Source organism: Helianthus annuus, chromosome 9 (genome assembly GCF_002127325.2).
Source record: "Helianthus annuus cultivar XRQ/B chromosome 9, HanXRQr2.0-SUNRISE, whole genome shotgun sequence".
NCBI classification, from domain to species: domain Eukaryota; kingdom Viridiplantae; phylum Streptophyta; class Magnoliopsida; order Asterales; family Asteraceae; genus Helianthus; species Helianthus annuus.
Genome location: NC_035441.2, coordinates 105,970,714 through 105,988,214, shown reverse-complemented (window position 1 = coordinate 105,988,214; position 17,501 = coordinate 105,970,714). Strand labels below are relative to the sequence as shown.

Sequence of the window (17,501 nt, the reverse complement as noted above, 5' to 3'; positions counted from 1 at the left end):
CCGAGCGGTTCAACCGGATTGACTTGCTAACTCTATAATTTCATAAATTATAATATCAACTTAAAAGTTAATAAAAAATGCATGATTACATATTAAAAGATGATTCAAAAGTAAATCCATAATAAAAAATAATCCAAAAGATAATCGAAAATCATTCAATTTTCCAACAACCTCTTTTAAATGAAAGTGTACGATATGTTTAAGCCATTTGAGTGTTGAATTTATCAAATTCACGATCGCATAAAAGATGAAATTCAGTATTATCGTCATCCTCATCAACTAGAGGATAACATTTTCGTTTCATACAATATTAAATAAGAACTTTTAGTTACGAATAATCATAATATGTAAAAATTACGTAATAAGTAACATATATAATAAAAATAAGTAACAACCCAAACTAAAATAAACCTGGGCCGGTACCAATATTACGTTTCAAACCGGCATACCGGATTTTACCGCCGGTACAAACCTTATGCCGTTTCACTTATTTACCGGGGTGTTTCGTACCGGATTTACATCTGGAAACGATAATACCGGTATAACCGGCCAGTATTTACCGGTTTTTAAAACATTGGTTGCATTACCAGACCAAATATATAAATATAAGCAACTTAATTAATAAGTACTAAAATACTTGATGATATTGGTACGTACCTAATAATTTGGAACTCATTAAAAAGAAACAATTGCATAGGTATTGGCTTATCCAATATGTAAGAACACATGTGTAGAAATTAATAGTTGTGTATCTTGTATAAACTGATAGCTAGGGAGATTGTACACATGTGTATAAACTAGCAGCTTGCGAGACTGTATACATGTGTATAAACTAATACCTGTGTATCTTGGATAAACTAATACTAGCGAGATTGTACACATATGCATACACTAACAGCTGTGTATCTTATATATACGGAAACTAGCGAGATTTTAGGGATTTTGATTATATTGTTTAATAAATGCAATTTACAAAAGACGCAAATATCCTTATGTCATTTATTTTAAAGGGAAGTTACAAAATTATAATTACAATCTTGTTATTGTTTAAAAATCTCTAGATGATGTAATCCAATGGCCCAGATTAGTTCACACAGTTTACTCTCAACCTAGTGTTCACTCTAGAACCCCGCCCTATATATATACACACACACATACTAATTATCAACATTGGGTTGCATTAATGATTGTACTCAATGCTTAGACCATGTGTAGTGGTAATGCCCCTACCCTTAGGCGTTTTGCGCCATGTGGCAGCCCAGTCAACAATGGGGCATTATGGGGCGTTTTTCTAAAATGAGTGTAGTGGGGATGTAGGCATTGTGGGGCATTATGTTAAAAATGGGTGTAAATAAAATTAAATAAAAAACAAAAATACTTTATTGGACAAACCCATAAAACCAACATGTGATTGGCCAAATTCATTCCGTCTCCAGCGTTGATTTTAAACGCTCCAGCCCTTTTTTTGTTAAACAACGCCCACGGGGGCGGAGAACACGGTGTTGTGGGGCGTTTTTGAACCAAAAAAAGGCCCAAAAAGTTCACCACTACGGGTGATCTTAAAGTTTTGTTTATTAAAGGTAATCACAAGGTATGACGTGTGTCCCTTATACGTGTTAAGCAGCTACCCTTTTTTTTTCTTGCCTTACCATGGTTTTGGTGTTTTCACTTGGATTTTTGTGCCCACAATTTTAGAGAGAGAAGAGATCAGTGCCATCTCTGAAGCCAGAGTTTTACCGCCATCAAAGCTCTGAACAATCTCCACCATTCTAATCATCGTATCTGACGAATTGATGCGGGTGTTTGGGTTAGCTTATTTTGGAAGAATTTATAACTTAATGACTTATAAAAGTGAATAAGTTGTTTTATAGTGTTTGGGTTAGCTTATTTAAGTTGTTTTTGTGTGTTGAGAAGTTAGTATAATTTGTAACTTAGAACTTATGACTTATATAAGTTAATAAGTTGTTTCTGAGAAGGAATCCCAAATACTCCCGATACATCTGATCAACTCTAACCTTCTGTCTATTGTGGAACTGGATGTAAGCTTACTTGATTGATGCCTGGAGTTCCTAAGCTTGCTTCTTCTTGGTACAGTTTCTTTACTCCGATTATAGGTATGGTTGATGTTTTTTTTTGGCTGAGGTTAAGTGTGTTTACAACGTTTACCAAAAAGAATTCATGTTTTTCTCTGTTTAACCATTACTCAATGACAATTGTAGATAATTTAATGTTATTATACATACATGATTCAGTGAAAGGTGCGCAATGTGATGCATCTTTGGCTGGAAATATCTACCATTCCTAGAGGTTAGGGTTGTGAGTTCATGGAATTATGTAAAATAAAGATGCATCAATCTTCTGTTTTTGTATGTTTTTGCATTTCCTAAATGTACAAATTCAATTGAAATCTGGGAAATTAGGAGTTGATTATGTGATTACGAATGAAAGCTATTGTGCATATGAGAGTTGGGAATTGCAAATCGATACTATGCTTCTGTGATAATCACAATGTTCTGTTACAGATTGATGTTTGTAATTTTATTTTTATAATTAAGTGATGGTTGGGTAGATGATGATTTTGTAAGCTGGACGCGCCACTTCATATCATTTTGTTTCTTTGAGCTTGCAGATTTAATGAAAAAAAGACAATAATTGCGTTTGTGATCCCGCGAAGGTATTATTTTGGTCATTTTAATTCTTGCTTTCTTTTAGTTTGTTTTATCTCAACTGAATGAAAGATACTAGAATTATATAACTGCAAAAAGGCACATTGATAGACTGTTTCTTTGAGCTTGTAGATTTGTTGATAGTACATTATCGTTCTCGATGGGTTTAGGGTTTAGGGTTCAGTGGTCAAAGTAAAGACGTCCTTAACCGCTCACAAGGCCTTGATTCGGACTCCAAGAGAACACATGAAGCTGGTATATATATTCTTACGTGTTTAAATCGGTTGTTGCGTATAATGCATGACTTATAAATTTGTAATATGTTTACATTTTTATGTCTTATTTCTGGTGAATTATGTTGGATTTGAATTATTTTGCTAAAATTTTGAAATGTGTAAAGCAATAAGAAGATATGAAGGTTCAACATGATTGAGAGACAATAAGAAGATATGCAGGTTTATCATGGTTGAGAAAATGGTAAGAGTTGTTGGAGCAAAGGATTTGCACGCAAATGCTTCGCCTTCTGATGAAGAGTTTCGGCTTGGTTCAAGGAGGGGATTAAATTTAAGCAATGTGATTAATAAAGTACATCCTCAAACTGTTTCTAAGGTTAATAATAAATCCTCATTTATAACAATCTGACTAGTTGATTATTTCATTAGATATATTAATTTTAATTGAGGTTTTAATTTGATCAAGTTGTAGAAAGTTCATGTGATTTTGTTGCTTCACCGCATAAAGCTGCTTTATCTGCTTATCAGTATTTTTTTATAACGCGAGGAACTTTTTAGTGGCTGTTGAGCAAATGGGGCTCCATACCTTTGAAGCGTCAGATTTAGAACAAGTGAGTGTTTGATTAGTGTAATAATATGCAATTAATGTGCTCTTGATCATCGAAGATAATATTGTGTATAATTTTTAAGGAGGATAAACATCAAGAATTGTGAATTGTGGGTTGACACTCAAACCATACAGTTAGTGGAAACAAACAAGTGGCCATGGGACTTGGAGATTTGGGGGAGTAGTGAAACTGAGCACGCCTAGCAAAGCATTGTTCGTAGAAACTCAAATCCCTTCTCAAATTCTTTGTCAAGGATGGATGTTCAATGTCAAGATAACGAAATGGTAGGTAATCTAACTAAACTAGGAAAACTGAATCATACAATTCAGTTTTTACCAAACTTTTTTAACTGTTTGGTGCAAGATACTTTACAATTGAGCTGTCGCTATCTTCTTGAAACCAATATTTTTTTGTTTTTATTTTTTATTTTTACCATTGAGTTGTTTACTGAGAGAATCATGCTTACTTAATTGGAATGTTTTCAAGACCAAACCGGAGGTCGACCCGATCGCCTTACGGGGTCAAGGTCGGACCAGTTCGACCGGGTGCATATCATGGGCCCTCAGGGGCGGGGGCAAAAGTGAAATTGCATTAATTTTAACGTAATTTTATTAATTTCGTGAAAATAACTTTAAAAGTGATCGATGGTTAATCATGCATCATGTGGTGGGGTTGATAGCCGAAAGACAAGGGAGTGCATGCACTAATCGGCCGTTGTCCCGATTGCTGAGTGTTATGTGCCTTGTGTCCAAGGCTTTATGCAAAACTACTATCGAGCTAGGGGTCTCACTAAAAGCAGCTTCTCTATTCCTACGAGGTAGAGGTAAGGCTGTCCATATCTTACCTTCCTGAGACCCTACCTTAGCTTTGCTGTTGGTGAGATTTACTGAGTATGATGATCATAATGGTTGTATTGGGTCATAACCTAGGAGTGTTCATCAGTTTGATTTTCGGTTTATTTAGCTTTCAAAATTTTGAACCCCAAACAAACACTGAACCTAACTGAATTGGGTATATCTAAACCGAACCAAATTCAATTGAATTTAATACGGTTTGGTTTCGTTTTAAATCCAAACAAACCGATTTCAACCAAATTCAACCGAATTAAACAAAGTTTTTTATTCCCTAATTTATATTCATGTTTGTGTTCTGAACAACAAGTCAGCAACTAATTTAAACCGAATAATCAAACCACACAACATATTATAAAAGATAGTTTAAAACAAAACTTTGATTAGAAATGAGGGGCTTTATTTTGAGTTGGGATTTAGATTAATAGATTTAATATTTGGGCTAATAAACTTTACATGGAAATATTATTATTTTTTGTTAATAATGAACTAGTTATTTTAACAGTCGCCGCGTTGCGGCGAACTTCTTTTGTTATTTAGTCTGTGTTTATATGTGTTTGAAATCCCTACGAGCGCGTTGCATACGGAACCGCTGACAAGAATAAAAAGAAAATGTAGAAAAAAAACACTAAAAAATAACCGAAAGAAAATCAACTAAAAAAGTTGTATGGTAATGATGTTGTTCGGTAGAAACCCATAGTCAGAGATGAGCAAATAGTAATGGGTACCGGTACCGAATTTCCTGAACTGAAAGATCCTAAGTACCAGTTCAGTACCGACTTTTGGCGTTCCTGGTGCCGGTTCGCTACCGGTTTTTACCTTCATATACCGGTACCGTAACCGGTATTTTCAGTACCAATACCGATTCGGTACCAGTTGGCATCGAGCTCATCCCTACCCTCTGAAACTAAAAAATAGTTGTACGATACCGTTTTTGTTCGTAAGGTACCCGTGATCAGGGATGAGCAAATGGTACTGGATAGCAATACCAAATTTGTCGAACTAAAGGATTATAAAACTCAATCCGGTACCGACTTTTGTCGTTTTATGTACCAGACTGGTGCTAGTTTTTACCTTCATATATCGAACCGGTATTTTCGATACAAGTACCGGTTGACATCAAATTTATCAAACTTAAAAAGTAATAAAATAACAAATATTAAAATACTAAAATAATAAAACCAAAAAAAAAACTATATATAATATTTAATTACATTATAGTATAATATATTAAAGATACTATATTTTATTACATTATAATATATTAAAGATACTGTTGATTACATTATGTTTTTAATATAAGGAGAATTAGTTAAATGGTTTTTTCGGATAATCGAATAAACCAAATAAAAAATGTGGAACCAAACACTAAAATCACAACTCAGTTTTGGCTAAAAATCAAACGGAACACCGAATTCATTATTCAGTTTGTTTTTTTTGTCACGGTTTGGTTTTCGGTTTTTCTAAATACCTTATCTTAAAATATAACCTAAGTGAGAAGGGAAATCGAAGATGGTAAAGGCTGGCGATTGTAGTGGTGACTAGAAAAATGTTCAAGGGGCTTTTTGTTTAGTTCTTAATGGTTCAGACCTCTTACTGGTTGTTATGAGTCATTTTCTGAACGTATATCCTGACTAATATTCTGCTTTTGATTGTTTATTTGAGATCAGGATACCGGATCGGGATATTGGTAACATCCTGAAACGATATCCTAGTAATAACTGATTTAACCACGTGAAGATTAAAGGGTATAAGTCTCCAACATTCAAGTGGACTTCTTCTCCTTGAGACTCGGGCAAAACGGTTGGGAGAAAGACGTTGAAGCCGGAAGATGTGGACTACAACGTTCACCTGTGGAATATTCGCCGGATCCCGGAAAATAGGATAGTTGGTTGTTTTCTATTTACTATAAATAGGTTGATCGGATCAGATTAAGTCACATACACTCACTCGCACACTTTGTTCTCTAGTTACTAGCAACCACTATACACAAACACTTGTACTCAAATTTCATTGTAACACTTAGTTGATCCGTATCATATCCTGCACTGTATCCTGATATTTGAAGTAATTGAAGAACAAGGCAGCTGCGATTGTCAGCTCCCGAGGTTTTATGCCGGCGATCTAGATTGATCAAGGGTTTTCCTCGTACATCTCGTGTCATTTCCTTTACTTTTTTACTCATTGTTTGATCATAGATACAACTCGATATCTTGAGCCGTATCCCGAAAACTGTGTTTGCCAACAACCTAATCAACATATTTTTGTACACATTCTCTTAGCACACCACCTCACAAAACTAATTTGATCACTTAATTGCTTCGGTAATTTTTGACCAAAACAATTTGGCGCCCACCGTGGGGCGAGTGGTGCTACCTTTACTAAAAATCTTTATAAAATCGTTAATCGGTTTTCTGTTTTCAAAACTTTTTGCCACATTGTCCACAATGGCCTCAAGATCAAACATGAGCTCCTCCACTGTGTCTGCTACAGCTTCTGCTACTACTGGTTCGGTGCTTCCACCACCTCCTCCAAGGATGCCCGCTCCTTCACAACCTCAGGATATTATCCCTACTCGGAGTATTCAGGGATCTGCTCCCGTTTTAGCTTCTAATGATGAAATTCTAACCTTATTTGGAAGTGTGCAGGAATAAATGAGGCAGCAGCAGGAAACTAATCAGATGCTGATGAGAGAAATACAACTCTTGAAGTCAAGCTCGAGCAGGCCTGCTGAAGATACTATCACTCCCTTGCAGCCCAGGGCTTTGAACTTCAGTTCTGCGGTTTACACTGAGGATAACCGGGGAAATATTGTGCCTAGCCATCCCCAGAATCCTACTCCAGAGATGCCCTCTTCGGTTAGAGTGTCAACTGTGAGGACCTCAGGATATGCTTCAGGATATGGCCAAAATCCTCAGATTGGTAATGTGTCTAATAATAATAATAATACTCTTGCCACTAACAGTGTTGGATCTTTGCAGGATACAGGTGTGACATCAGCATTATCTAGGGAGCTTCAGAAGCTAAAGGATATGATATCCAGTGTACCTGGGGTGGTTTAGCCAATCCCTGAAGTATCCCAGGATAGCCACAGGATATCTCGGTTTGGGCATCCTATTTGTGATGCTGAAATCCCAAAAAGATTCCAAACTCCCAACATGAAGCTTTATGATGGAACCACGGATCCTGAGGAGCATATTGCCCAGTATAGGGAACGGATGGAAATCAACCCTATCCCTCCAGAACTTAAGGAAGCATGCTTATGCAAGGGTTTCGGCTCTACCTTAACAGGATCGGCCTTAAAATGGCTGTTAAACGTCCCTCCTCACTCAGTTACTTCTTTTGCTCATTTAGTTAATCTATTTAATAGTCAATTTTCTTACAGCCGGAGTTTTGAGAAATTAACCAGTGATCTTTACAGGATAACTCAAGGACCTCAGGAATCTTTGAGGGACTATGTGAAAAGTTTAGCCGGGAATCCTTGGATATCCCGCACCTTGATGTCGCAAAAGCTGTGCAGGCTTTCAAGATGGGATTCCAGAAAGATTCCCAGTTTTACCAGGATCTTGTGATGAATCCCTGCAGGAATCTGGATGAAGCTCGTAACAGGGCAGTGAGATATATCAGGCTGGAGGATGATAAGAAAATGCAAGAGAGGATGAATGTATCCACGTACAAACCATACCGCTCTAAGCTGTATGGTAGAAATGATAACAAGAAAGTGAATGCTGTTGAAGACGAGGATCCTGAGGAGTATCCTGAGTTATCTGAATATTGTTTTTCTGTTAATATACCTGAACTAATGTATGCTATGTAGGGTTTGGGAGACAAAGCCAGGTGGCCTCGGAAGAATCAACAAAAGGCTGATTGGAAGGATAAGTCCAAATGGTGTGCCTTCCATGAAGATTTTGGACATATTACAGAGGATTGCATTGCTTTGAGGAAGGAAATAAGCTATCTCCTGAGCGAAGGTTATCTGAAGGATCTCCTGGGAAGAAAGAAAAACAAGGGTCAGGATACTGAGAATGATCCTGAACGTGCAGCATCACCTCCTGCGAATGCCAAGATAATCAACTTTATTTCAGGAGGATCCAACATTTGTGGAACTTCATATTCAGCAGCCAAGAGGCATGCAAAGGAGGCTAAAGCTGAAAGAGGGGAAATACCAACCAGGATGACAACCCTCACAGCTGATAAAGTGATCACTTTTGATAGCGATGACAGGGATACTGTCCAGGATCCTCACCATGATGCTCTGGTAATAACATTATACGTGGCTAACCATTTTGCACGCAAGATATTGGTGGACAATGGGAGCTCCGTCAACATAGTCCAACTAGAGACGTTGAAGAGAATGAATGTATCCCCAATGGATATCACTTCAAAATCCACTGTACTCGTTGGCTTCAGTGGAGAAGCTAGGAATACCGTGGGAGAGATTAAATTACCAGTATATGTTGAAGGGGTTAATTCAATACAACGCTTCTGTGTGATGGACTCCCTATCCTGCTATAATATTATATTGGGCAGGCCATGGATCCATGATATGAAAGCTGTGCCATCGACTTATCATCAATGCATCAAAACCCCTACACCTTGGGGGGTTGTCAAAGTAGACAGTGACCAGCAGGAAGCAAAGGAGTGTTACTCATCCTCCATGAAATCCTCTACCAAGCCTAATGCAGCATAGCAATTAAAGAAACGGGCCCAGGATATCGCGGAGGCTTCGGAGCAGGATGTAAAGAAAGTGATCCTGGATCAGGATAATCCGGATATCTCGGTGCTCATAGGGACCAATATCCCTCAGGATATTGAGCACCAATTGACTAACTTTTTGAAATGCAGGATGTCAACATTCGCGTGGAAGCACAAGGATATGACAGGTATTTCCAAGGATGTTATAACACACAAGCTTGGTATTGACAGGTCATTTAAGCCTGTCCAACAGAAAAGAAGGAAATTTGCTCCAGAACGAAATGCAATTATTCAAGAAGAAGTAGACAGATTGTTGAAGTCGAAAATGATCAGAGAGGTTAAATTTCCAAGGTGGCTAGCAAACGTAGTAGTGGTACAGAAGAAAAATGGAAAATGGAGAGTTTGTGTGGATTATACAAACTTGAACAAGGCTTGTCCAAAGGACCCGTTTCCTCTTCCTCATATTGACTCAATGGTAGATGCTACTGCCAGCCATGAAATGTTAACCTTCATGGATGCATCCTCAGGATTTCAGCAGATCCAGATGGAACCTTCGGACCAGGAGGATACTGCCTTCATGACACCAACAGGTATTTATTGTTATACTGCTATGCCTTTCGGTTTGAAAAATGCAGGTACAACATACCAGAGATTGGTAAATATGATGTTCAAAGACAAACTGGGGAACACTATGGAGGTGTACATCGATGACATGGTAGTAAAGTCTAAGAAGGCTAAGGATCATCTTCAGGATATTGAAGCAGCATTTGATATCCTGGATCAGTACAACATGAAGCTGAACCCTGCTAAGTGCTATTTTGGAGTGGGGGCAGGAAAGTTTCTAGGATATATGGTAACTAAAAGAGGGATAGAAGCAAGCCTAGAACAGATCAAAGCCATCCTAGATATCAAATCACCTTCTAACATGAAGGATGTTCAAAGACTGACAGGACGAGTAGCAACGTTAAATAGATTTATCTCAAGGTCCTCAGAAAAATGCAAGGAGTTTTATGATATCCTGAAGAAAAATAAGAAGTTTGAATGGGGGGAGAAGCATGAAGCAACCTTGCAGGATTTGAAGCAATGCCTCTCAACTGCACCTCTACTAATGAAGCCTGAGAATGATGAATCATTATCCCTGTATCTTGCAGTATCAGGGAATGCAGTAAGTGCTGTCCTTGTAAAGGATCATGAAGGTCAGCAGTATCCTATTTATTATGTTAGTAAAAGTTTGTTAGATGCTGAAACTAGATATTCTCATTTAGAAAAATTGATATTGGCCTTAGTTACAACATCAACAAAGCTTAGACATTACTTTGAGACACATAGGATTCATGTTAAAACTAATTATCATGTGAAAAATGTGCTTAGGAAACCTGAGATGTCAGGTAGAATGGCTAAATGGTCAATGAAGTTAAGTACCTATGATCTAGTGTATGAACCTAGAAATGCCATAAAATCTCAGGCTTTAGCTGACTTTGTGGTTGATTTCAGTAGTGATATTCAGAATGAAGTAGACCTAGAAGTTCAACAACTAGGAGAATCCTTAGAATGCTGGACATTGTACACTGATGGTGCATCTAATGTAAGAGGTGTCGGTCTAGGTATACTACTAAAATCGCCACAGGGGGACATATTACCCCAGGCTATTAGGTGTGAATTTCCTGCTACTAATAATGAGGCAGAATATGAAGCTTTGATTGCAGGATTAGAGTTGGCTAAAAGTATGAGTATCAAGAATTTGCAAGTATATGTTGACTCTTTGTTAATCACTAATCATTTTAATGGAACCTATGCAGTTAAAGGAGAGAAGTTAATCGAGTATCTCGAGATTCTCAAAAAATTAGCAGAATATTTCGATATTTTTACATTTGAACAGGTACCAAGAGAGGATAATGCTGAAGCTGATGCCTTGGCAAATCTGGGATCATCGGTCAGGATACCGGAAGGAACCCGAATACCAATATTACATATCCTGTATCCTGCGATGAATCCTCAGGATAAGGAAGTAATAAGTATTCAGGATCCTGAGGACAAGTATCCCGACAAGGATCCTAAGTCCTGGACGGCTCCAATCACAAGATATCTCAAGGATGGACATTGTTAGGGGAGGATTTTCTAACAATTAGTGATCCTTATTTGTTATCCTAATAAGTGATCCTTACTTCTGTGACAGATAGTGATCCTCAGAAGAGCTTCAGGATCAGGATCATGGATCACCCTAAGGATCCTCATACTAACGATTGGCTGTTTGTGTTTCATATTGTTTTGCAGGAGTATTGAGCTTGACTTGGTCTTGGCAACGTTACTATGGAATATTCCACGGGTATTTCGCACACATTTGAATAGAAATGGACGTTGTGGAGAACGTGGGAGCATGGCACAAAAGTCGGACAATTAGTTATCTTAGTTAGCTTTCATTTTTAAAGGGGTGACGAGCTAAAATTAGAACACTTAGCCATTTTCGGTTACACACACACTCTCGTGCGATTGCAGTCTCAAAGCTCTCAGCAAACACTTAGCAAATCTCACACTTTTACACGATTAACCATAGTGATCCTTGTACTTAGCTCATCACTATCCGAAGTTGTAAACTTTTATTGATTTATTTGAGCTTGGTGATCGGTAGTTTCCATCACCCGAGGTTTTTTATGCCGGAGATCATTCATTGATCAAGGGCTTTTTCCTCGTACAAATCCTTGTGTTGTTTGTGCAATTTACATCGAAGTGATCCTTATTATTGTTCTACATTTCAAGCATCATTCCCCGTAACTAAGAGTTTGGTTGCATTATCCTCATTAGATTTTTGACCAAAACAGACATATCCCCAAAGATGAGAATCCTAAGGCCTTTAGGATGAAGGTTTCGCGATTTACTATTATAAATAACGTTTTGTACAAGAAATCTCTTGCAGGTCTGTATCTGAGGTGCCTGGAGGATCCCGAGACCAAAGAGGTACTCTAGGATATACATGAAGGGGATTGTGTTAACCATACTGGGGGCAGGTCATTATTTTCGAAAGTATTGAGGACAGGATACTATTGGCCGACAATGAAGAAAGATGCTGCAGAATATGCTCGAAGATGTGACGCCTGTCAGAGGCATAGCAACATTCTGCACCAACCAGCTGAACCATTGTATCCTATAGTTTCCCCTTAGCCATTCATGAAATGGGGGATGGACATAGTAGGGAAATTACCAAAAGCTCCAGGAGGAAAAGTCTTTATGTTAGCAATGACTGATTATTTCTCTAAGTGGGTGGAAGCTGAAGCATTTGTTCAAGTCAGGGACCAGGAAGTAGTATCCTTTATAAAGAGAAATATCCTGACCAGGTTTGGAGTACCGGCTGAAATCATTTGTGATAATGGATCCCAGTTTATAAGCAAGAGGACTACTGACTTTTGCAAAAGTTGGGGAATCAAAATGATCACATCTACCCCAGTACATTCTCAAGCAAATGGGCAAGCTGAATCCTCAAATAAGATAATTGTCAACAATTTAAAGAAGAGATTAGGAGCCAAAAAAGGAAGATGGGCAGAAGAACTACCCTTTGTTTTGTGGGCTGATAGAACAACGACGAAAAATGCAACAGGCCAAACCCCATTTTCTTTAGTATTTGGAACAGAAGCAGTGATTCCAACAGAGATGGTGATACCTACGGAAAGATCCAACCTTCAGGATCCTGAGCAGAATCCTGAAGCTCTGTGCCACGAGTTAGACACTGTGGATGAAACAAGGGATGCAACAAAGCTAAGGATGGCAGCATATCAACAGAGGATATCCCGAGCATACAACAAGAATATAAGAACTAGGAGGTTTCAAGTCGGAGATTGGGTGTTGAGAAAAGCTTTTCAAAATACTACAATCCTGCCGATGGGAAATTAGCTCCAAAATGGGAAGGACCCTACGAGATTGAATCTGAATCAGAATCAGGGAAAGGAGCATACCGACTTAAGAATATGGAGGGGGATATGCTACCAAGATCCTGGAATGCTATACATCTCAAAGCCTATTTCAAGTGAGTTTAGAATTTAATTTCTAACTCAAGATGGTACGAACTCTGTCTCTTTTAAATATAATTTATTTTATTTGAACCCAATACTAACTTAAGCATCGGAGGGGTGTTAGCCAAGCTAACACCCACCTTAGTTTAAGGTTGTGTTGCAGAATATGATTCGGGATATAGCTCCAGGATACACACTCAGGATACTTTGAAAGATTAGAGGATTGGCCCCCTCTCTCATGTTTAAGGGATCCTGATCCCTTCACAAGTTTAAAGGTATTCACCTTTCTCACGAATTGGGTTTAAACACCCCGCCTGGAGCGCAAGTTATCCAGGGATAGTTCAAGGTGGGGGGACCAGTTCATGTAAAAGTGGCTGACAATTTCATTACTGTTGGCTATACCCTGGGTCCTTAAGGTATATAAGGATTGATCACCCTCTCTCGCGAAAGGGTATTTTCATACTCTCTAAGGTTTAAAGGTATTCACCTTTCTAAGTCTTGGAGTTTATACACTCCCGCCTGTAGCGCATGAAAATTTGGGATTTTCCCCAGGATACTAAGGATTTATCCCCAGTATATCTTTGGGTTTTACCCCTGTAATACAAGAATCGTCTATGCAGTTGGAACTAATGTTCTAATTTTTTCTAAGTGTTTAAAGACTTCATGCACAGGGGACATTCCTTCTAAAGCAATTATGTGAAGCTCAAAAGATCAAGGTTGGGCTAAGTGTCTCGGACTTGGGACATCTTAGTGGGAAAAGTTGCAAAAGGGGTTGGAGTTTGATACTAAGGTTACACTCAATTCTTAGTATGATCTTTCCTTTGTGAATCTTACACAACTTGATTGAACTTTTGAAATCATATTTAAAGTTCAAGTATCCTGATCAGGATATATCCCTAGGATATATTCTAGAGGTATATTCTCGGGATATGATTCAGGATATTTGGTTGGAACCTTTGGGATGCAATACTTGGCTTTAAAAATCAGAGTTGGATTTGTTTATAAATTCTGAGTAAACTATCTTTTTCCTTTGAAAATTTTATTCGAATTAGTTGAGATTTTGAAAAATAAACTATTTTGAGGAACTTGTCCAAATTGTTTGGATATTAAGAAGTCCTATTTTACGAAAGTCTGCATAGGATATCACTGAGTATATTGATCAGGATACCATCACAGAAATGATAACACTGATTTCACAAAGCCAAAATCTAAACTAAGTAATGCAGGGCAAAAATTTAAAAGGCTACAACAGATAAGTCAAAAGAGGGTTATATTATTAGCATTTCAAAGTTGTGCTTTTGGTTTCACCTTAAACCAAGGCCCATCCACCAAAAGCACGAGGGATTCATAACCATATTTACACAACGATTGAAGGTTTCGTTTCAAACTGAAACCCATCCACCTCCAACCGTTGTATTGTCCAAAACAAAATATACTAACTGATAACCAAGGGCTTAATCCTGAAACCCAGGACCCATCCACCTTTGGTTATCAAATTGTTCTAATGCAGGAAAAGTAAATTGTTCAAAAGACATGGAAAATAAACTGTTCAACAAGTCACGGCCATCAAATTTAAAAAAGTGGGCTCCGGCCATCATTGCCCACTTCGCTGCTTTCAAGGAGCAGCACCTTCTTCACCAGCAGCATCTCCTCCAGTATTCTCCCCAGCATTCCTCTCAGCATCATCAGCAGCATCCTCTCCACCAGCATCCTTTGAAGCACTAGCATCAGGCACCTTAGCAGGTTCTTCCACAGCAGATTCTGCCGGAGGCTCTACAGGATTTCCCCCAAGATCTCTCAGCTTCGTCTCCCAAGCTTTGATGTTCCAAGAGAGGCATTGAAAGCCCAAGGCCATTGCCTCATAAGCCATTTTCAGTCTAGCTTGGAGAAGGGAAATCACAACAGAATTCTTGAGGCTCTCCCGATATGAAGCCATGGCTTGTTCATGTTGGACTTGTGTGGCATCGATCTTGGCTTAAGCTTCTTGGGTGACCTTTTGGATGGTGGACTGCTGCTCATGAACCATGGCCTTGTATTTGGCCTCGTAATGCTCTGATTTGGCGGTGGCGTTCACTGCCTGGTCTGCAATAGTGGCTTCGGCCTTTTTTAGTTGACTTTCAAGTATGACGTTCGAACCACATGCGTCCCCGTAAAGAAAAATCAAACGTTCAAGACCCTGCAAAATAAAGAAACAGGTATTGTTAGGGGAGGATTTTCTAACAATTAGTGATCCTTATTTGTTATCCTAATAAGTGATCCTTACTTCTGTGACAGATAGTGATCCTCAGAAGAGCTTCAGGATCAGGATCATGGATCACCCTAAGGATCCTCATACTAACGATTGGCTGTTTGTGTTTCATATTGTTTTGCAGGAGTATTGAGCTTGACTTGGTCTTGGCAACGTTACTATGGAATATTCCACGGGTATTTCGCACACATTTGAATAGAAATGGACGTTGTGGAGAACGTTGGAGCATGGCACAAAAGTCAGACAATTAGTTAGCTTAGTTAGCTTTCATTTTTAAAGGGGTGACGAGCTAAAATTTGAACACTTAGCCATTTTCGGTTACACACACACTCTCGTGCGATTGCAGTCTCAAAGCTCTCAGCAAACACTTAGCAAATCTCACACTTTTACACGATTAACCATAGTGATCCTTGTACTTAGCTCGTCACTATCCGAAGTTGTAAACTTTTATTGATTTATTTGAGCTTGGTGATCGGTAGTTTCCATCACCCGAGATTTTTTATGCCGGAGATCATTCATTGATCAAGGGCTTTTTCCTCGTACAAATCCTTGTGTTGTTTGTGCAATTTACATCGAAGTGATCCTTATTATTGTTCTACATTTCAAGCATCATTCCCCGTAACTAAGAGTTTGGTTGCATTATCCTCATTAGATTTTTGACCAAAACAGTTTGGCGCCCACCGTGGGGCAATTGGTGCTTCATTTCTAAGAAAGTTTTCTGTTGGTGATCATTCCGGTTCATTGCATACGAATACATGGCTTCATCATTGAAGAATACCTCTACTGCAATGTCTGCGGTCAATTCGTCTCAGGGCATTCCACCTTTGCCTCCACCACCTGCTGGATCTCAGAAAAATGCTGAGAAGAAACCAATTCCCATTTTCTCTAAACCTCCAACTTCTTCTGCTTCTTCTACTCCCACTACTAGTGACATGTTTACCTTGATTTTGCAGATGAGGGATCATATACAGCAACAGGATAAGACCAATGATAGGATCCTCAAAGAAATCGGAGATCTCAAGAAACAAAAGAAAGCGGCAGAGGATCATTCCCCACTGGTGCCCAGATCTTTGAAATTTGACACTCCGGTGATTACTTCCCAGCCATCAGAGGTTCCAGATGTGCAATATGTGGGTGGACCAAAAGGAGTGCACTACGGTTCAGCAATAGTGACTCAGGCATCGGGAGCGCAACAGATTCAAGGATTTTCCTCTGTTCCAGGATCATCCCAGGTTCAAGGATCCTCCTTTGTTCCAGGATCATCCCAGGTTCAAGGATCCTCCTTTGTTCCAGGATCATCCCAGGTTCAAGGATCCTCCTATGTTCCAGGATCATCCCAGGTTCAAGGATCCTCCTTTGTTCCAGGATCATCCCAGGTTCAAGGATCCTCCTTTATTCCAGGATCATCCCAGGTTCAAGGATCCTCCTTTGTTCCAGGATCATCCCAGGTTCAAGGATCCTTCTTTGTTCCAGGATCATCCCAGTTTCAGGGATCCTTCCAGATGCCAGGATCCTTGAGGAGTTTGCAAACAGGAAGTTCTGATGTCCATCAAGGAGATTTTATTCCGATGCAGACCATTGCTTCTACTGGTCCTTCCATCATTCCAGAGTCCCAGCAATATGGATTCACATCCAGTGTTCCTAACTTGAACCCGATGGGAGGTAACACTTTTAATAATTCTCTTATAACTAACCATGGATTCATGCAGGATACAGGTATCAACCATGCCATGGCCAGAGAGTTGCAAAAATTGAAGGATATGATATCAAGTGTTCAAGGAGTGGTCAAACCTATCCCGGAAATTGCAGATGGAAGCCATAAGATATCTCGTTTTGCACCACCAATTTGTGATGCTGAGATACCCAAAAGGTTCCATGTGCCAACCATGAAGCTGTATGATGGTTCGACGGATCCTGAGGAGCACATAGCACAATACAGGGAGAGGATGGAGATCAATCCAATTCCAGAAAGGTTAAAGGAAGCATGCCTATGCAAGGGATTTGGATCCACTCTTACTGGATCAGCTCTCAAATGGCTGCTAAGTCTTCCCCCTTACTCTATTACCTCATTTGCTAATCTAGTTAACTTATTCAATAATCAGTTTTCTTATAGTAGAAAATTTGAGCGATTAACTAGTGATCTATATAGGATAACCCAGGGTCATAATGAATCATTAAGGGATTACATAACCAAAT

At 38.9% G+C, this 17,501-nt stretch overlaps 1 long non-coding RNA gene across 1 annotated transcript; it reads left to right on the top strand.

The window, feature by feature from the left end:
• The first annotated feature begins 1,712 nt into the window (after nt 1-1,712).
• On the top strand, nt 1,713-3,269 carry LOC118482042. The gene is made up of 3 exons (XR_004866946.1): nt 1,713-2,088; nt 2,556-2,921; nt 3,067-3,269. It is a non-coding gene; the product is annotated as an uncharacterized LOC118482042 (long non-coding RNA).
• The last annotated feature ends 14,232 nt before the right edge of the window (nt 3,270-17,501 follow it).